Here is a 22294-nt window from a genome sequence, read left to right as displayed (position 1 = left end):
ATCTACTTGGAGGTTGGAAACCTCAGGGTGGGAAGCTTGTAAACAAAAGTCTGCATCTGATTAGGTCAGACGTGGCCCAAGGAGATAAGGTTTAAGCATTAAGCAGGGAGGGCAGCTCAGTAGGCGCCTGCCCCAGGGCTCATAAATAACTGGTGTTCCTTGCAAAACATTCTTTGCTGCTTATCTGCTAGATGCAGGAATCCAGCTGCTGGTTCCTGCCAGCAGGGAGGCTGGGAGATGGACTGATTGTGAGGGCTGCCAGGCTCCAGCCCAGAGGAACAGTCAACACCCTGGTTCTCTGTTACAGTTCACTTTAAGTCTGGACAGCAGGGTGGGCCACCCAATCTACACTGTCCCCCACCCAGCATACCCCAGCCAGGATTTTCAGTGGGGGTGGAAGGGAATTGAGGGAGTAAGAAAGGGTGAACAAATCTTGGGCTGAGTGTTAGAAGTGAATTATTGCTGCACAGCTGCAGAAGGCTTGTCACTTCTAAACCATCAAGAAAATGATAATTTTTGTGATTGGGTCAAGATAAAAAGGGGGGCAATTATGCAAGGATATTAATAATGATACTGAGCAAAAGTGTGTTTTTTTCCTCCTAATGCACTTTTAAAAAATTTCTTTTTTAATCTTTTTTTAAGATACATAGATCACACAAAATGTTACATTAAAAAATATGAGGTTCCCATGTACCCTTCTGCCCACACTCCCCACTCCTTCCACATCGACAACTTCTTTCATTAGTGTGATATATTCATTGCATTTGATGCACTTCAATTCCTGAGACACCAGGGTTTCAAAGAATTTATTTGTTTGCACAAGCAAAGGAGCATAGTGGCCTAATGACCCAAAACTGCCTCCCTAATTTTTAGAATTTTAGGGTTTTTATGGATTCAAACAGGGAGGGTGGAGCGGTTACCATGACAAAAGTAAGCTTACCGGAGGGTGAGGCTAAGTCTAGAGGAACCATAAAACGGGGTGAGACCAGTCATTTCAGATATAATTTTAGGAATAGAAAAAGCATTTGTATAATGATTCAGTAATCATAATCATTTGTTAATTCCTAACTCTTGGTTACAATAATAGAAGTAATAATAATAGGAACAATAGTGAAGCAGGCTAGTAAAATAAGGAATCAATAGATGGATCTGGAATCTAGCAGAGAGTATATGTGGACATCAATAACTCCAAGATGCCTGCTGGAAGATGCACATACACACAAGGTCCTGCCTTCCAGAACAAAGACTTCCTCTGGAAGCCAAGAGAAACCTGGATATTCCCCAAGGACTTTATCATTGGGCCAACAAGGGGAATTGATGGGTGAGGTAATCAATCAAAACAGCAAACAGGTGGAACTTGTCCCCTGCCATTAGCATTAGTTCAAAAGCCAGGCATGAGGCCCTAAAAGAGCACTCTCACTCTCTCTTGCCTCTGGACCCCGAATCTGGTTGCTTTCTTCCACTTTTGGATCACTACGCAAGTAGTGGCTTAAGGGGCTGAAGGTTGATAAAGTAGGCTGATTTATGGACTACAATTTCCCATTACAGATTGTAAATGCCCAGGTTTTACTTGCATGGCCATCATGGCAGGGGGGGACATGGTGACAGCAGGGTGCAGAAGGCAGGAAAAGGCACATGAACTAGCACCAGGACAGGCACCTGGATAGGGTGAAAGCAAGAGAGCAAAAAGTGTTTGTACTTGCTTTTTAAACCATTAATTATCCTGCCCCTTTGTTAATGGCAGGGGAGGAGTTCCAACCGTTTTTTCTGTTTTGATTGTTTACCCCACCCATCAATCCCCCAGGAGGGCCCAGTGATAAAGTCCTTGGGGAATATCTGGGGCTTCTGGCTTCAGGAGGAAATCTAGTTCTGAATGGCAGAATCTTGTGTGTGTGGGAGGGTCTTCCAGCAAACACCTTGGGGATATTGATGTCCATATGGACTCTTTACCAGGTTCCAGATCCATCTATTGATTTCCTACCTAGCCTGTTTCAGTATACCACACCCAGAGGAATAGATTAGTTTACAAACATCATCTTTCTCTTTTTGGGATTCATAAAAATAACCTCAAACTGCCACAGCGATTATTGAGCATTTCTTGGCATCAAGAAAAATAGACAAATCCAGCTTGATTCCAAACTGAACCACATCTTTTCCCACCACAAAACTGCCCAAATTCCATGTTCTATCAGTAATCAATTTCTTGTTTTGTTTCTTCTCCATAAAGCCATTTGATTCATTAGCCAAGTCTACCTCTATGTGCTCACAGTGTTTTAACCACTGCAGAGCCTTTATACTCAACGTATGCAAGGATAATAATCATAGTAGTAATAATATGAACAAAAATGGCAATTAGTCATTGAGTACCTCTTGATACCAAACATTATAGACAGACTCATACTTAAACACTACAAGGTGCTGAGAGGTTTACACTAAGTTCCTTCAAGCAACCCCAAACTTATGCACATAGTTGAAATGACTGTCCCACCAGCCTTAGGAAGCAGGCAGGTTTAGGGACATTTCCTTCTCAGAGTTAAGGAAAACGAGGCATAGAGAAATTAGGTGATTTTGCCAGGATCCTAAGGTCAGAGTTTAATAGAACGTTAATCCCTCTTTCTTCTAACCCTAACCCAATGCTCTTTCCACCATTTTGCATGGCTTTTATTGAAGAGGATGTTTGTTTTATGATTTGCTGAGACTATTGAGGCAACAAGAGTTATTGATCATGCATGGTTGGAGTTTGAATGACCTGAATCTATACTCTGCACAGATCTACCCCCAGGCTGAATGAAGAACTTCTTGCTTGAAGCAGAAATACCTGGGCCTATTGTGCCTTCAGGGGGCAATTCTTGTATATAGTGGCACCAAATTTTCTGAAGCCAGAAGTCAGAAGCAATCTCTTTTCTTGGTTTTTAATGGACTTCTCATTTTAACAACATTCATGGAGTCCCTGCCCTCTAGGAGTTTGAGTTTGTGTTCTGGAGGAATGACCAACTCCATCCATGCATCCATCCATCCATGCATCCATCCATCCATCCACCCACCCATCCACCTATCCATCCATTTATTCTTTCACTTGTTATATTTATTGAGATTTAGTTATTGGGCAAAACAGATTAGTCTTGTGTCAATTAGGATAAGCTTGTTTGTGCTATGGTAATTCAATTTTAGTGAATTTAAATGACTAACATTGATTTCTTAGACACATTACAGGCTGTCTGGGGCCTCTGCTCCCTGTCCTTGTTACTCTGATATCTAGGAGGCTGGAAAGACCCCTACCTGAACATTGCTGGTCACCAAAGCAGAGGGAAGAAGAGGTCTTGAGGCAATTATGTTCTCTGCACTTAAATGCTCTGTCCAGAAAATAGCAAAAGCCAGTGACAATCATTGTCCAGACTAGAGTCAGTCTTCTGGCCCCATCCATCAGAGGCCCTGGAAGTTCAGCTGGCTCTTGAGCTTGGAGGAGAAGAGTGGACAATATTTGCTGAACAGTTTTACTTACTACAGGTCTCCTTTCTGGCCTATAGACAGACAGTTTTCAGATCACTTGGAGATGGGATAATTTTCAACTTTGATCAAAGCAAGAGCTGTTCCTAGATCTGGACTGATGCTAGCCTGAAGAAACCCAAGCAGGTTTTTTTAGAATACAGATCTCAGGCCACAGTTGGAAAATCCTACTGATTGGAAATGGTTTTCCTCTTGCAGCCTACAATTTTCTTTGCAACTTATTTCAGATAAGGGAGTGAGAAGTGGGAAAAATAAAATGAAGCTTGCACACACACACATACACAGAGAACCCCAAACCAAAACCTCATGTCCTTGAGTATCCCTCCTGTCTCTAGTGTGTTTTTCACCTTCCTCCTCAGTCCCTGAAGAAACTTGCTTTGTTTAGGTCATTTTAATCACTCTGCTATTTCAGAAATGAAAAAACAAACAAAAAAATGCAACTACATTTTTTCGAATGCAGAGACCTTTTGAAATGTCTTTGTCCTTTTGTTTTTCTTTTCTTTAATACATTCTTTGGTTCCTTGTCTTTTGAAAGCCTTGGCTTTGCTCTCTCTGCTTGCCACTTTATTTCTTCAGACCTGGCCAGAGAAAACTCCCTTTCCCTGTGAAGTGTCCGTACATTTTTCTTCTTTCTTCTGCCCTTGGCAGGGCAGAGAGAGGCCTATGCCCACTTAACATCTGGCCTGATTGAGGTGTGGTGGGAAATCCCTTGGAGACAAATACTCGAAGCCAGAGACAGCAGCTTTTAGCTGTTTTTGGCAGCCACTTGCTTTCCTCAGCAAGTTGTAAATTGCCTGGTGATGGGCTGCTGGCCTCCTTTGGGAATTCAGGATATGCTCTGCAGTAGCTTGGGGTCTTGTGACTTTCCAGAGTTAGGACAAAAATGTGGACAGAAGGATTTGGGCTCACCTGCCCTGTTGCCTATCCACAATGATCACTTTGGGGGCTTTCCCTGGCCTCAGCTCCATCTTTTCTGCAGCTTGAAGAAAACCAGAATGGCATGCTTTGTTAGGGAGATGCCCTCCCAACGGGGATGACTGGTCACAAGGCACCAGCCTTCAGAATGGGACTATCTTAGTTTGCCAGCACTGTAACAACAAACACCATTGGCTTAAATGCATGATATCTATGAGTTTATTGGCTCACAGTTTTAGAGACCTGAAATCCCAAATCAAGGTGTTGACAAGGCCATTCTTTCCTTTGGAGTCTGTAGCATTCTGGTGCTGGCAGTCTGCAGTCCTTGGGTTCTTGATTTGCATTTCTGCCTTGATCATGTGGTGATGTACTTGACCTCATCCTGAGGCTTTCTCTCAATTCTGGCTTTTCTAACTGTACCTAAATTCCTCTTTTTACAAGGCCTCCAATAATATGTATTAAGACCCACTATGCATACGAACACAGGAGAGGGTCAGGTGTTGGTGGAGAGTAAAATGCTGAGAAAATCATATCAAAATATAATAAAGAGGGTTACCTGTTTAGAATGCTCGGAGGGGAGGGTCTGATGCAGGACGGGCTCCTGGGGAATGTCTAAATGGTCATTCTGCCAGAGTGGGTGACACCATGGGGTAGAAACCCAAGTAGTGAGAGTGGGGGTGGACCTACATCCTGGGGAGGACTAATGCCTTCAAATGAGGGAACTGTATCCCTCGAGAGAAAGGGTGGCTCCCAGGGCATTGGGGCAGTTGAGCAAGTTAGGCCCTGAACACTATTCCATCTATCTCTGGAAGTGGCTCCTCGGGAAAGGGAGGTTGGCTGTCACTGTGGGCACCAAGGTGGAAGGGAAAATGGACGTTAAATGTGTGGAACCAAGGTAAATGGGGGGTAAGAGAGGAGTTTCGTGAGAGTACACAAGGATGGATATAAAACATGTAATATTACACCATAACATATAGGAGATGACAGACTGATAATGTAAACCATAATGTAAAACATAGGATAACTAAGAATGTAAAAAACTGTGTATCCTAAAGTATTCACCATAATGTAAGCACAGATGTCACCTTGTTAGAAAGCTATTGTCTCAGACTCTGTACATCACGTTAAGTAAATATGATGTGAATAGGGTGTAAGAGTATCGCTGTGGAAGGGAAAAGGTTTTGTGGTGGATGTATGGGAGTGCTGTATATTATATATATGCATTGCTGTGACCTAGGGCTCCTGTGAAGAGAAGCTCAACAATTAGGGGAAAAAAAAAAAAAGAAAAAGATAGGATGTAGAATTTTTTCAAGTCAACACGTATTCTTTATCTAACCTTTAAACCCATCGCTATATGCCATTTCCTAGTAAGGGACCCTGACATTATATTGGGTTTCAAATTTCAGGGAGTTCTGGATCACAGAGTGGTTCAACAATGGCAATGGAGAGATACTGATATAGGATACCATTGACAGGTGATATATGGCTGACAGGGAGCTGTACAGAACATATGTCCAGGGTGCATGGTAATGTTTGGATATACTCATAGTGGCAACAATTAAAAACCACAGCAGGGGGGGTACTGGGTTCCTGGCCAGTGGTGCTCTGTTGTGGTCCCTAGGGGAGCAGCGACAGTCTCCCAGGTGCAGCGGCGGGGACTGGGAGGGAATGAGGGTTCAACAGTGAGCCCCTGACGCTAATGACTATGCTTGTGAGCTGATAAGCCTAAAATAAGAACAAGGCCTAGAGCAGCATTATGCCTGGGAATTTCCTCCTGTCAGCCTTCATGTTACTCAAATGTGGCCAGTCTCGAAGCCAAACTCAGCATGTAAATGCAATGCCTTCCCCCCAGCGTGGGACATGACACCCAGGGATGAGCCTCCCTGGCACCGAGGGACCACTATCAACTACCAACTGATGATGCAACTGGAAAATGACCTTATACGGAAGGTTCAATGCGGATCAGCAGAATATCCCTGTCTACATAAAATAACATGACTTTAAAATGCTGTTTGACCTAATGTAAGGGGGAAATGGAAAGGAGAAATGAGTTTATATGGCTACGAGTCTCTAAAAAAGAGTCTGGAGGCTGTCAGAAGGATTGCCCTTATGCACAACTGAGCAGAGTCTGAGAGACAGATAAAGCAGATACAACCCCCAGGTATTGGTTCCTTTGAGGGGTAAAGAGACCCATGGGAGTTATGGTCATGGCCGATGGGGTTAACTACCAGGTCAGATGGCCCCTCTTTGGAAATGGTGTTTATGTGTGATGAATCTGGACTCAGATGGGATCTCTCTTCATAAGACTTTCATGCTAATGTGCTGGAGGTGCAGTTAGTGTTGGGGTTTACGATATATTTAGGGGATTTGAATCTCTGGACTGACAATGTGATAGCTAGGTCCTGAGCCTCAACAGACTCCAGCACCTACAATCTGATTCATTGGACTCACCACACTCAGCTAAGATGGAGTTGAAGAAGGACAACCACCACACCATGGAGCCTAGAGTGATTACAACTGAAAGTGGGAGGATTGCATCCAGCATCCATGTGGAATCTGAGCCTCCTCTTGACATAGAGGTGCAATGGACACAACCAACCCAATGTCCACATAGAAAAGGTGGCATTGGATTGGGAAAAGTGGACATGGTGGCTGATGGGTATGGGGAAAGGCAGGAAGAGATGAGAGGTGGAGGCGTCTTTGGGACATGGAGCTGCCATGAATGGTGCTTCAGGGGCAATCACCGGACATTGTAAATCCTCACAGGGCCCACTGGATGGAATGGGGAAGAGTATGGGCCATGATGTGGACCATTGACCATGAGGTGCAGAGGTGCCCAAAGATGTGCTTACCAAATGCAATGGATGTGTCATGATGATGGGAGTGAGTGTTGCTGGGGGGAGGGGGGGGAGAGGTGGGTGGGGGTGGTGGGGTTGAATGGGACCTCATATATATATATATTTTTTAATGTAATATTATTACAAAGTCAATTAAAAAAATAAAAAGACCCACTATGATTCAATTTGGCCACACATTCACAGCAAGGTGGATTAAGATTAAGAACATGTCTTTTATTGGGGGTACATCGGCCCAGAGACCAGCTTGATGTACTGAATTTATGGGGTTTTCATGAGTCCTTGTCACTAAGGTCAAGATAAGGCCGGGATCGGGAGTTGGGTGTCTTCCCGGTACGTCAAAGCTCTGCCCACGATCTTCTTAATTGGTCTGGGGCCAAGAAAAGAGCTATCAATCCCAGCCCAGGTTTACCTCCTCCACCAGCTTTCTTGGCTCCCGACCTGATGGTGTCCAGAGAAATCCTAACAGGCAGCTGCTGGCACTGAGCTGTGAACTCCTCTGGACCCTGGTATGTTTTTATCTCACACCTATGCCTCTGTGATGCTGCAGGTTACCCTTGTCCCAACCTGCCTTGATGCTGGAGGATGACAGTGCTGCATCAAGGTCCCTTGGCTTCCACTTGGTCCTGTCCAGAGTTTCTCTGTTTCTTTTCAAATTTGTCTTTTCTTCCTTCTGACTCACACAACCACAAACACATGCATACACACATACACAGACATCAAACAAAAGACATTCCATTCACATACCACACAAACACACTTGCAAACTCACATGTACATACACTCACAAACTGCACACACATACCAACATACATACCACACAAACACACAATACACAAATCATGTGCATAGATATCACACAAGCAAAGACAACATACACACATGCACCACACCTACATCCCACACACAAACACATAGACACCACACACATGAACACTATACACATTTATACTACAAACACACCACAACAATGCACCTACAAACCCATGTAGCACACTCTCACAAAAGACACACATAGACAACATGCAAACACAGATACCATACACAAGCAATATATTATACATACACCATACATACAAATACAGACGCTAATACATACAACACACACAAGGCCATGTATAAGCACACTCACATACCTCACACAAACACACTGCCCCACCCATACACACATGTGCCCCCCTACTCCACATACATATACCCCCTGCCCCACCCCCACAAACAGACACACAGGCCATGCATGACAACTTGGTTAAGAAAGGTGATACATGAGGTTGGAACTCAAGGGCCTCAGAGACCTGGTCCTGCTCACTTCTCCCAGTTCAGAAATGGGAGGGGAGCTCCTGGGTATAGGTGCCAGTAGGTACATCCTCGCCCATCTCCTGCACTCCTTGGACATTCTCTCTGCTTCTCTGTCTATGGGTTCTCCCTGAACCACTGGCACTTAGCTTAGCTCTCAGCCGGGCTATGTGAAGGTGCCCTTGGAAACTCCACCAGAGGGACTGCAGTCCATGGGTAATACCAGCTCCTCCCTTTGTGGGTGGGTCAAGTCTGAGATGCAACTTACCTCTTTCCTGGGAAGGTTCTGGCATCTGATCATTTGCCTGCATTGGAAACCCCTTAACTACACTCGCTTGGCTGAACTTCCCTCCCTGACTCACTCTTCTGTGACTTCTCTCCTGTACCCTAGGATTGTCCCCTCCCCCAAATAAATACTTATACCACACTCCTTGTGTCAGGGTTTGCTTCTGGGGCCCAAGAAAATTCTATGTCTTTGGCCCAAACTCACACAGCTCATTTGGGGGCAGTTCTTTACCTCTCGGGCTCTTCCAGTGGGGTCCCCATTTCCCTCTTTCCCCTTACCACTAAAGTAGAGGCTCGGCCTGTCCTCATCCCTCCCCACAGGGCCTCCTGTGGGCAGAGACTTGCCTGCACCTGGAGAAGCCCCACAATCTGGTTACCTGGGCCCTGGCCTGTCTGTACCTGGAGCACAAGTCTTGCAGACCTGCCCACACCTCAAATGGTGGCTGTTTACTGGGTGTTCAGAAAGTTTTCTTAGGGCAATGGACTGGTGATTCATATTGTGAACATGGAAATTGAATCAGAACCCCAGTGTATGCCTGAGGCCTGGGTGATGTAGTCATGGAGGGGTACCCCAAACCATCCTCTTTTCCAGTGGTAAGTGGGGCCTGCAGAGGAGAGTTCTTGCCCAGGCCCCCCTGTGACCCGGCAATGGAGCCAACCAGGCCCATCTCCTGGCGGCGCCTCAGGCTTCTCACTGTAAGATATATAGAACTCTAGGTCCTTGGCCACTTGTGTAGGTGTGAGGGAGGCTCAAGGCAGGTCTGAGAGTCCCTTGGAGAGTGAAAGTAACAGTCAGGGAAGTGGCCTCATTGATACCCTGTTTTAGTGTGCTAGACTGCCAAAATGCAGTATATCAGAAATAGCTTGACTTTTACAGTGGGGATTTATTAATTTACAAGCTTACAGTTCTCAGACCATGAGAATGTCCAAATCAAGGTATCATTAGGTGATGCTTTCTCCTGAAGACTGGCTGCCAGCAATGGCGGACTCCTCATCATATGACAAGGCACATGTAGGCATCTGCTGATCTCTCCCTTCTCTTCCAACTTCCATTGCTTTCAGCATCTGGCTTCCATATCTTTCTTTCTGCTTCTGCAGCTTTCTCTCTCTCTCTTTGTATTCATCCTGTTTTGAAAGGACTCCAGTAAGAGGATCAAGACCCACCCTAGATCACGCTTTAATTGAAATAACCTAATCAAAAGGTCTTTAATTGTAGTAACCTAATCAACATTCCCATCCACAATAAGTTCACACCCTCAGAAATGGACCAGCTTTAAGAACATGATTTTCTGGGATATATACAGTCTCAAACTACCACACACCCCATAGGTCACTGTTAGTCAAGTTCCAGAAAACCTTGGAACTGGCCAGAGGTCACCTGCTATCTTGGAAAGAGAATAGGCTTTGAGGTTAGACAGACCAGACTTTAAATTTCAGACCCACCATTTACCAGCTTTATAGCTAATCTCACAGAGTCTCCATTTCCTTACCTGATTAATGAGGGTAATGCTGCTCAACCTCAGAGTTCTTTATTTTGCCAGCCCCAGGTGCCATGTTCAGGCTCCACAACCATGCTTATCAACACTATACAAAACACCAGTGGCTATTAATAATTTAGGGATTAAAAAAAAAAGCTGGTAGTAAAGGCAGGACAGAGAAACTTGCAGAACCACAGGAAAATATGGAAATTTAGGTAGGAAGTTCAGAGAAGCAGCCTGAGTTAGACAAAGAAAATCTTTGGGGGGCAAACATTAGACCCTCACCCAATACATCTTCCTACCCTTTGGCCCAGGAGTGGACAGAAAGACCATTTCCTGATGTTTCTTTACTTGTGGTATCTTGGCAAGGCCAGTAGAATGAACTCAAGATGCGGATTTAGAGGCCAGAGAGGGGTTTATCCTGTGAGGGCTCTGAGATGTCCGAGGCTTCTATTTGATTTGACAGCCCTGCTCCTGTGTGGCCTCAGATGGAACCCTGTTTTCTTTCTCCTCCCTTTTTCCTTTAACAAACGCATGGATAAAATGTCACCTGGGCTCTTGTCTGTCTGGGAAAGGGAGCTCCCATCTCCTTAGCTGTTTGCAGTTGCATTGCCTGCCCTCGCCCTGGAGGGGCCCTTCACTGGGAACATGGAGACTGTCCTCAGCTATCCTCAGGTCAGGAGTCCACTAACAAAGGGGTTTCTTCTCCAGGAATGTAGACGGGGCTGCCCTGATGTGGGGGATCTGAGCTGCACCGCGGAAAACCTGGGTCCCAGGTCCATGTGGAAGAGCCTCCCCTGTCCCACCCTTTTGCTTGTCTGGGGTCTCCTGGGGCAGCTGGCCTTCTGAGTGGCTCTCTGCAGGGCACCCTCCAACCCCACCGAAGGCAGGGATGGATTTGCAGCACATAGTGTGTGGTCTGCATTCTGCAGGGAGTTTGCTGAGGCGGGGAGCTGGCAGTGAGGAGAAAGCCACTTGCCGAGTCCCACACACAGCTCACCCAGCAGCTGCTGCCATTTCTTTGCTCTGCTTTTGACCCGTGCTTTGACCTGGCTGTCTCCTTGGAAAGGTTTGCCCACCGAGCTGCCAATATTCAGAATGGACAGTCCTGGGACTCCATTGCTAGGACAGGACAAATATAATTTTATCTAAAAAGAGAGGGATAACACACACACACATGCACACACACAAATCAGAGTAGATGCATTGTTCCTAGCTTATTACAATGTGTTCTCACTGTGATTTTCATGGAGGAGCTTATGGGGTTGGAAATAAAAGGCAGTTGCAGATTTGAATCACTTTGGGGAGGGCTTTGGACCTATGCTTTCTTGTACCGTTGCAGAGATTCTGGACAGTGCACACAGGCTCTCTCTTCCTCCTTGGAGTCTCTTCCTAAACCCTCTACTGTTCTTTACTATGGCAGGCATGGCCCTAGAGAAGGCAACTTTTGTGCTCGTAGTGGCAAATTTGAACCTGAAAAATGCCATTGAGCCTTTGCTCTGTGCCAATGACCACACTCCATGTGTAATGGACACATTTTCATCACTAAGCTTCTACCTGGCCTGGGCTGAAACAAGGGTCTGCTGGGGATAAGGGTGGGAGTACCTTCTTGGAAGACTTGGTGGCAGCGCTGAGTTTTGAGGGGTGAACAGGAGTCTATGGGAGTGGGTAATGATGGAAGGTGGGGAGAAAGTAGAAATTGCTGGTGGGCCATAGAATATATTCAGTGACATGAGACCAATCAGTGTGTTTGGGAAACAGAGCAGCTCAGCCTGTAGGAGGGTCTGCTGTGACAAGTAGATGGGCCTGGGCCGGAATATACAGGGGAATTGCCTGGTTCCTGTTTTGGCCCATTTGGTGTCAGCCACCATTTGGGTATCTGGTCAGGAGCCCTGTTTCTTGGTTGCTGTTAGCTTCCTAGAGCCTTCTCTGTCCAGCCACCACAAGCCCACTTGGTTCTTGGTCATTCCAGGCTCTCTTTCTTCTCCTGACCAGGTAAACTTACCCACCAGCACAGCCCAAACCTCTACATTCTAAACTGTGGAATCCAGTTCAGTCAAAGCTTGCAGGGAGGGTCAGGAACTCTCATACAAGTTATTGCACCTGATTCTTACCTTTGTCCCTGTGAAATCAGTAGGATGAACCCTATTTCTGGATGAGAAAACACAGACTCAAAGATGATGAATTGTTTAAAGCCAGATGGCCATGAAGTACAAAAGCTGGGTCTGGCAACCTGGTCCTCCAAAGTCTAACACCCACCACCATACTCATGGGGATTTTTGTATCAACAAAAAGTCCCTGCAGTTGGAAAAACATTTGCCACTATCGCTGCAAATAAGACTGTCCTGAAAGTCTGAGTTTAAAAGCTTGAGATGTAGGGACAACCAAGGCTGATATTGTCTTAATACTGAACACCATGTGTATACCTTAAATAACTGACTCCTTGAAAATGCCCACAAGGACCTCATTGCAAAAACTGAAAAAGTTGGTATATAGACTGTAAGCTTCATATTGATGTTAAATTTCTTGAACTTGATATATGTCCCGAATGTGGTTACAGCCTTGTTCTTAGGAAATATGCATGGAAGCATTAAGTGTTCAAGGAGTGTGATGTGTACAGCCTACCCTCAAATGTTTAGAAAATAGATGATAGATTGATAGAGCATAGACAAATAGATAGATCAATAAATAGAGAGAACATCAATAGATAGATACAGGTAGGATAGATTGATAGATGATTGGTAGGTAGATGTATAGAAAGATAGAAGATAGAAAAATAGAAGATAGATGATAGAAAGATGGCTAGATGGCTAGATGATAGATATAACAAATGTGGCAGAAAGATACAAGTTGGTAAATCTGGGTATCTGTGTAATGGGCATATTTGAATTGGTTATGTATTATTTTTGCAACTATCATGTAAGTTTGAAATTAGTTCAAAATAAAAAGTTTTTAAAAATTCTACTCTTCATCACCTGGTGATGTGAGCTGACCCTATTTCCTGTCCTCTTGTCAGGTGAGAATCCCGAGTCTGGCCATGTGAATCCCCTTGCCCCAGTATTCATGAGCCTTTACAACACCCAGCTGTGCTGAATCCGGCCTGGCCTGGCAGGGGCTGGTGCTATACCAAGAGCTTCCCCTCCTGGAGGATCTGGGACCCCCACACAGTAGGCTCTGAGAAGCAGGCAGATAAGCAACTGGATCCTGCCATTGTTTTCCTGAGAGGCGGAGGAATAGAGAGACTCTCTATCTGCCAGTGTGACTTCATTCTTTATTAAGCTCAAAGCAAGCAGTCTAGATGTGCTCCAGCTGGCAGAAAACAAATCACTCAGATACCACCTTCTGATGTGTTAGGTGGCAAAGGAAAGAGCTGCTGGCAGCCTGAGGTCCTGAAAGGACACATGAATTTTCTAGCTTCTTTGATCACTTTCTTCCTTGTGAAAGGCTGGACCTTGGGGCCAGTAAGCTGGCCCAGCATTTGAGGAACTCTAGCTTCCCCTGCTGCCCCCTCACCTCTCTCAGGAGCCTCCTTAATATTGTTCCATTATTGGACAGTTAAGTTACAATGACTGTGTGATAGTGATGCTGAGACATTTGATCTTCATCCACACTGGGACTTTGGAAATATGGAAAATAATCATAATCTTTGATGACTAGAGCAGGTTGTAGATATAATTTAATCCATGTCCTGGCTTTTGCCATTGAGGAATATGCTGGTTTGTCTTTTATGGACCCCAGAAAATTCTATTCTTAAAATGAACCCATTCTTAAACCTATAAATCTATTGTAAGTGGGACCTTTTGATTAGATTCAATTAAGGGACCTTTTGATTAGACCATTTTGTTAAGATTGAGGGATCCAGGATGAGTCCTTTATAAATGGAGGACTAAAAAGCTGCAGACAGAAAAAAGATGCAGAGACAGAGAAACTCTGAGCAGCTGGGAGAGATGTTGCAAGGCAGGAGGCTGGAATCAGTGGAGGGACAGGGAAAGGGGTGCCCGAGGGGCTGAAAGAGTTGAGGCCTGTAGAAGAGAGGATAGAGGAGCCATGTGTCTGATCACCCACAGCTGAGCTTGGGGAGAAAATAAGCCTGGAGGAGAAGGCAGAGATGGGCAGAGGTGCCATTAGGCTCTGCCATGTGCTGATCACTGACAGCTTAGTCTGGAGAGAAAGCCTCTTTAGATTGCAGCTGCAATTTGATGTGACAGCAGCTCTTGATGATACCCTGATTTGGAAACTTGCACAGCCTCAGAACTGTAAGCTTTTTACCTGATAAACTCCCACTATAAAAGCCACCCCTTTTCTGGTATATTGCTCCCAGCCGATTTTAGAAAACCAACAAGGAAATAGAGGCCTTGAGAAGGGAAGCCATTCACCTATGGTGACAGTCCCCTGGCCTAGGGCTGGGGGACATCCCCTTACTGCATTGTCCCTGCTGTGGTTCTGAGCCCTGTGATGAAGAGGTGAGCAGGAAGGTACCACTGTGCCCCCCTGCCCATGCCCCATGTTCCCTGAGGGACAGTGGAGGAGACAGCCAACAAAGGTTGATCCATTCTCCTTTCCTTTGCAAAAATGGACATGTGAAGGAAGGAAGGGTGTTTCCAAGGCCCCCCAAAAAGGGGCCATGGCAGTTGTAGGAACTGGTCTCAATTTCCTCAACAGCAAAAGGAAGTGACTTTAGCAGGGCAGGAAGGCTGCTGTGGCAAACCTTGATTGGGAGCAGCAGGCAGTATATAGAGTAGGTGTGCTTCTTGGGGTCCCCTGAGAAGAAAAGGGAAGGACGTGGGGCAGGCAGAGGGAGAGCAGGGCTTTGGTGCTGTCTTGGCAGAGGTGACAGCAGACCCTGTGGTGGGATCCTGAGGCTGGCATGGCCCTTCATAGGTGCCCTAAGAGAGCCACGAGGTCAGGCTTTTCTATCGCATATTAATCTGTCCTGACTGCCAGCCACTCCCTCTCAGGTCAGGGGTGTGCTTTTGGGGAGATATGACTCCCTTTGATCCCCAAGAGAGCTGATCTGTAGTGGAGGGTCCTGCCAGCAGCCCCTGTGGCCCCTGGGCCAGGTCAAAGGACAACTGGCAGCAACCTCCAATGCACCGCACTGGAGGCATCAGCATCTCTCTCGGACCATGCCCAGCCAGAATCGGGAGCCGTTTTCCTCTCTGCAAATGCCACGGCAGCCTTCAGAGCTGCCTCCGGTGCCATTTGTGGAGCCTGGGCAGAGCCCTTTCTCAGTAGCCTGACAGAAGGCTGCGAAGCTCTGCTTAGATGCAGGTAGGTTCGGGCAAGCAGAGCCATAGGGTGGAAGGGTCCACAGGCAGCTCTTAGTTAGGAGAGGCTGAGCTGAAGCTTGCCCAGCTTCCGTTCTAGGACAGACAGCCCCATGTGGCCACAGGGAAGTCTGGTCCTTTCTGTATGATGGCCTTCAGGTATAGACAGCAAGTTCCTGCTTCCACCTTTCATGTCATCTGTCTGCAAGGTGGAGCTGGAGCAAGGGGCACAGGAAATGAGCTGGGAAAGGCAACGTGGGGCTCAACTGCCTGGGTCATCCCAGGACAAGGTAGGCTCTCTGTTTTTTTCCCCTCTAAATCTGGAGGGCAGCTGTAGCACACATGGCTTAGCATTTTCCCCACAACCCTTTCAGTTTTTTCCCCTTCTAGTCATAGCTGCATTTCCTTTCTTAATAATTAGACAGCAAGCCTTGAGAAATAACTGTGAACTCTTGACTGAAAAGCAAATCTTATGCTTAGACTTCTCTCCTAGAAACTCTAAGGATGATCTGTTTTATGAGCCGCTTGACTCATAACTTCTGCTCTGCTGGGAAACATTGTGAATGTCCATTTCTTCATTATTTGTTCCGACCACTGCATTTTTCAACCAAGCTTCTCCTCATATGTCCTCCCCATCTACATGCAGACGTGTAGTATAAAAGACCCCTCTTGTGGGAAGCAGATGTGGCTCAACAAGTGGGGCTCCTGTCTACCACGTGGGAGGCCCTGGGGTCATGTCCCAGGACCTCCTTGTGAAGGTGAGCTGGCCCACACCTGCGGAGAGCTGATGGGCCCATGGAAGGCTGATGCAGCAAGATGATGCAACAAAAGGAGACAAGCAGACACAGAAGAACTTGCTGCAAATGGACACACAGAGCAGACAGCAAGCAAGAGTCCTGTGTTTATATCATAAATCTTAAAAAAAAAAAAAAAGACCCCTCTTGCTTTGTGGCAATTGAGGACTTGTGCTTCAGAAATACCAGATTTTCTGCCCGCTGTCATGGATGAAGATAGAGGCCATGACCAGGCTCGGATCTACCGCTGTGTGAAGAGCTTCCCCATGTAAGCCCCCTACTGAATGCTCATTTACTCACCAAGCTGGACTTGTCCAAGTCTTTCTTCAGTCTGATGTATCCCTCTCAGTTTGGTAGGAAGCTGCCATTTTACGGCTCCCTGCTGTACTTGAAGCAGCAGCCATTGGAGGTCTCTTCTTGCTTTTTGGCCTTTGTCCTTTTTATTCAAATGTCATGTGCCTCCACAAAAGTACACAGAATGATAATTACCCCCATGGAGCCTGAATCTTGTCTGAGAAATGAAACATCCAATGCTCCCTGAAGACCCCTGGTGCCCACATCCAGCTACCTCTGCTTCCTACCCCAACTGAATTCCTTCTAACCACCTGGACCGGCTCAGCCTGGTCACAGATGATTTCTATAGGTGGACTCATTCAGTGCATTCTCTAGTGTCTGGTTTCTTTGTTTCCACATGATGGCTATGAACTCCCCACCATGTGGCTGCTGGTACTTGTGGATCTTTGATTTCTGTTGCTGTATAATATTCTTTCATTGAATGTACCTCTATTTCTTTAATCGTTTCCTGTTTTCAGGCATTTGGGTAGCTTCTAGTTTGGATTTATTATGAACAGTGCTTTTATGAAATTCTAAATTGTAGAGCAAGTGAACAAATTGCTTGTTCCTGGTGAGTGGGTGGAATTAAGAGAAAATTCTGACAACATGGAGGAAACTTGAAGATATTATCTCGAGTGAAATGTCAGATACAAAGAGATGAATATTGAATGGTGTCATTGATATGATCTAAATACGAGTAGATTTATGGAGTTGGACTATGAAATGTATGTTGGTGGAAGATGGAAGTGGGATGAGAAGGGGGAGATGATGCTAGATGTATGTAGAAGGTTTAATAAGGTCAAATATAATTGTGTGGTAATGGTTGGACTTGATAACACATTATAATGAATGTAACAAACACTGTTGATTTATGGATATAATTGTGGCTGAAATGAGTAGTCTACAGAAATTAATGTTAGTTGGAGGACAGCTAGAGGATAGTATAGGGAATGTATAGCAATGATTTTGGCAGTAGATGAGGATTGTGGTTAATAATATAAACACAGGAATCTTCAAATACAAGGTGTTAAGAATGTGGTGATTAATGGGAAAATATAACTAATGTAATTTATAGACCAAAGTAATAAAAATATTGTAATGTTTTTGTGGCAAGAGCAAAGTTGGTACTGTATTAATGCTAAAGGCAAGATATGAATATGATTAAGCATTTTTTTCTTCTTTTTTTTCATTACTAAGGAGAACTTGACTATGTCATTTAACTAATCTATGTTCATCTGTGTATTTTTTTGAACACTAGAAGAACAACCAAGTTAGTAGGTGGAATTAGATGAGATAAAAGTTATTGGACAGAGATGTTGGGGGGGTAATGCTTCCACAACTTGTTGAGCTGCCCTTTTCTGTGTTAATGTTTTTAAATTTTAAATAAAGGTATGTTTTTAAAAAAGAGAAGATTCTGGGTCATTGGAGGTTCTGAAACAGTGAGATGGGGATCAACATTGCAGTGAAAAATACTGTTGTGAGTAATAAGCTTTCTTGTAAAAACAACCATCAGTCCTGGTCTCTAAGCAAGGCCAGCAGTAGGAGCTTGTGTGGGTCATGGCGAATTTTAAATAACTACTACATTGATTCTGTATGGGCTGCTGAGGACCCCATATACTTGAGTTAGAATGTCTCTTTTCTTCTCACAAGGAATCTTGCAGCCTGTCCCCCCAACCTCAGCTTCTTGCACCTGGGTACCCAGCCTCCAGAACGTCAGGGAAAGAATGTGACTCTGGGTCACTTCACCAGCCTGGCTCATGCACCAGGACTTCTTGGGGTCCTGTCAGCAGAGCTAGGGTCCTGAACTGCGTTTTCTGACAGAGATAGTCCCAGCCCTAAACCAGTGTGTGGAGGGAGACATTATTCTGGAGAATGGGTTTTTCTCACAAAGCCAGTCAGGTGGGGCAACAAACCAGTTCTGCCTGCCTGAGTACACACTAAATGTGTGGGACACCCTTGGTTTGAAGCCGAAATCTGTCACAACATGGACAAACCTTGTTGACATCACATTGAACAAACTAAGCCAGACATAAAGGGACAAATATTGTATGCTCTTGCTTATATTAAATCCCTAGAATGTGCAAATTCATAGAGACAGGTAGTAGAGTACAGTTATCAGGGGTCAGGGGCTGAGGGGAAGCGAGAGTTATTGCTTAATGGGTGTGGAGTTCCTGTTTGAGGTGATGAAAAAGTTGGGGTCATGGATGGTGGCGATGGCAACTCGATACTGTGAATGTAATTTATATCCCTGAATTGAACACTTGAAAGTGTTTAAAATGAGAAATTTTGAACTGTATGTATGGTACTACAATAAAAAGATAAAAAGAAAAGTATAGAGAAATTAGCATTCTCCTTCCCCTGGTGCAGACCTACCCTATGCCTTTTGGGTATAGATGTATAGATACCCCAACTCCCCCCTGTGCCTGAGGGGAGTGGACATACAGACATCCCAGCTCCCTCATGACTGGTGGGGGTGGGGGTGTAAAAACCCAGCTCCCTGGTTTATAAGCCATGTCTACACAGGCTCCTCACAGCCCCAGAGGATCTGAGCCTCAGTTGCCCATGGTGGCCATCTGCTTGACAGCATACTCTTGATGAGCTACTTCCCCTTCCCTCTCTCACTCTCCCACTCCCCTAGGGTATATCCTGGGCTTAAATAACCTATCTGTACTCACATCCTTTTCTCTGGGGGGACCCAAACTGGAACAGGTCACCATTGTGGCTTCTTCTGCCCTTTCTGGTGTGCTCCTAGATGCCCTGTCACAACAGTCCTTTGCTGATAACTTGGGGGTTTGCCACCTTTGGCATCTGTCTTTGTGACCTGCTCTGAGAACTGCTTCTTTTGGGGGGCAGTTTTGGGATTTGTTCAGGGTTTCAAAGACCTCACGATCTCTTGGGGTCACAAGAATTATTGGCTGTGCTGTGTCATGCCTCTTTTGGGTTAGAGGTCTGTAACTTTACAGGGGAACAATTTATGCAGCTGCAATGCCTCTTAGCATGTTGTTGGGGGATTTGCTCAGATAAAAGTTGATTTTAATTGGGTGCTGCTGCTAAGAGTTACAAGAGAGGGGAAGGGGTCATATATATTAGCAAAATCCTTTCCAGGAGCAAGTCTGCTGAGTCAATAATTTCAGCATTTTACAAACATGAAAACGCGAAAAGCAACAAAACTGACAGTCTTATTATCCAGCAGATCCTCCTGGTAGGCTTTGTTGGGGAGAGGGCGCTGGCACTGAGGAGCAGGGGATGTGGGCTGGTGCAGCAACCTGGGCAGGGGCAGGGACTCAGGAAGTGGTGGCAGCACCCCAGGCTCACTACCACTACATGGAGTCAGGTGGGGTGTGTGTGGCCCTGCTGAGAGGAGCAGTTGTGGCAGTAGACTCTCCAGACCTGCTGGGGTTGAGCCTGGGGCCATGGTGGGGACTCCAGGGGAGGGGGAACCATGCCCAGTGGCCAGCTGGCTTCAGAACAGCTCAAGTGTGTGGTGGTCAGTGATGGGGCTGTGGGGAAGACGTGCCTACTCATGAGCTCTGCCAACAATGGCTTTCCAGAGGAAGGTTTAGTTGTCTCCTACATGCATCATATTTGAGCTCAGATGTCAAGATCTGACTTGTTTTGTCTCAGGGGGTGAGATTCAGTCATACCTAGTCATGCCAGATGTGTTCTACTTGTACTTCTCAATTTTTTTTTTAAACAAAGTAAAATCAAGAGGCCTGAAGTTGTAGCAGGTATTGCTTGTATATATTGGTAAACAATTTTACTTTTCTATCTTGTGTTGGACCTTCTCACCTGTCCTCCCTGGTCCCTGCATCACTCTACAGCTGCTGCTCTGCAGCCATTCTGCCTGACTTCCAACCCCAGGGTCAGCACTCCTGTTCCCGCAGGCCCTTCTGAGAGCCCGGAAAGCCCATGCTCCAGTCAGGGCCAGAAGTGTAGGGAACGAAAAACCTTGGGAGACACTCCCAGCCAGCCTGAAGGGGATTGGCTGCTGCACATGCCAGCTTCCTGGCCCTTGGCTGGGATAACTTGGAGGCATGTGGTTTGTACAGTTCCCTAGTGCTTCCCTGGGAGATTCTGCCCCTAACAAATCTGGCTCAATGGTGTACACAGTCACAGGATAGCCTCTGCAGTTGGAGTCTCACAGGGTGTTGAACAAGAGAAGCTGCCCCACCCTTGCAGCTTCCAGCAGCAGCCCTGAGGGTGGCTCACTCTCTGCCCCACCCTCCTTGCTGCCTGAGCCCAGACTACTTCGGTTGGTTCTGATGAGAAATCCTACACCTCCTTCTCCTCAGAAACACAGAGGGCTATAAAAGACAGTCAAAAAAATAATTTTTAAAAGTCCTTCCTGAGGCTGAAAATTGCAGTGGGGAGAGATACAGAGAGAAGGAAATGGCTGGGGACAGAGCCCGGTGGAGGGGTAAGGAATGAGAAGAGAAGAAGGACAGAGAAAGGAGAAAGAGACAGGGAGGGAGCAAGAGGGGAGGAAAGAAAAGGAGAGATGGCAGCTGGAATGGGCCACAGAATAAAAGAGGAAAAACACAGAGCATAGCAACACATTTGTGATGGCCCAGTGGGATGGATGAAGGAATAATATTTGTTTATCAGATATTTCAGGAATTTGCGTTCTCTTTCTCACAGCTGATAGAGTCCTTTTTTCCTGGAAAACAGCCCAAATAGACAGAACTGGCAGGAGCAGAGGACATTCCGAGCAGCTGGCGCCTGATCCAGGGGCCATTGTCACCCCTTACCCCCATCCCCAGCAGGCCCTGTAGTCTTCATGTGGGGAGAGCAGGTGGGTTCCTCTCCCCTGCTGGAAGAGTGCTGGGGCCAGCCTGGGAGACATTTCTATACGGCTTGTCCTGCAGCAGACGCTTGTGTCCAGGCATGAGCCAGGGTTTCTGCTAAAAGAGAGGGTATCAGGTTGAAAGCAAGCACATGAGCTCAACTTTACTAGCCTCCAAGCTGTTTCCCCAGGATGAACTTTGGAATTTATTGCTTTGAGTTTCCTTGCCCTCCCCTTCTTACTGTTCTGGAACCAGAGAGCAGGACTCCACAGAGTGGATGACTGGGACTTGGCATCCCCAGGGGCCTCGGAGACCACCATCTTGCTTACATTCATGCTCCCTCAGCCTGCCTGTCCCCTGGTTGCAACTGCTTGTCTGTCCTACAGGTGTGGCCCAGCCCAGGCTAGAGGAAATTTTAGGATCTTCTGGGGCAGTGGCTCTTAAACCCTGTTACATGTTAAAATCACCTGGATTAAATCCAGGGGCCCAGGCTGCTCCCTGGTCCAGTGACATCTGAATCACAAGGGCTGGAGTCTGGAAATCAGCATTTTGTAAAGCTTGCCCTGCCACCCTAATGTGTACTCAAGGCTGATAGCCATGGCGCTGCAGGGAAGAAGTCCTAAAAAATTCCATCAAGGCCAGATTTCCAGGGTTCTGAGATAGACTTCCTCGGGCTGCTGGCTTGGACTTGCAGGCATCACTGCTGTCCACTTCGCAGCTGTCCGTGTAGGGGTGAGGGCAATTTCCCAGTAAGGACACTGTCAGCCACATTTATGAAGC

This window comes from Dasypus novemcinctus, chromosome 24 (genome assembly GCF_030445035.2).
Source record: "Dasypus novemcinctus isolate mDasNov1 chromosome 24, mDasNov1.1.hap2, whole genome shotgun sequence".
NCBI lineage: Eukaryota > Metazoa > Chordata > Mammalia > Cingulata > Dasypodidae > Dasypus > Dasypus novemcinctus.
This window is presented reverse-complemented; position numbering follows the sequence as displayed.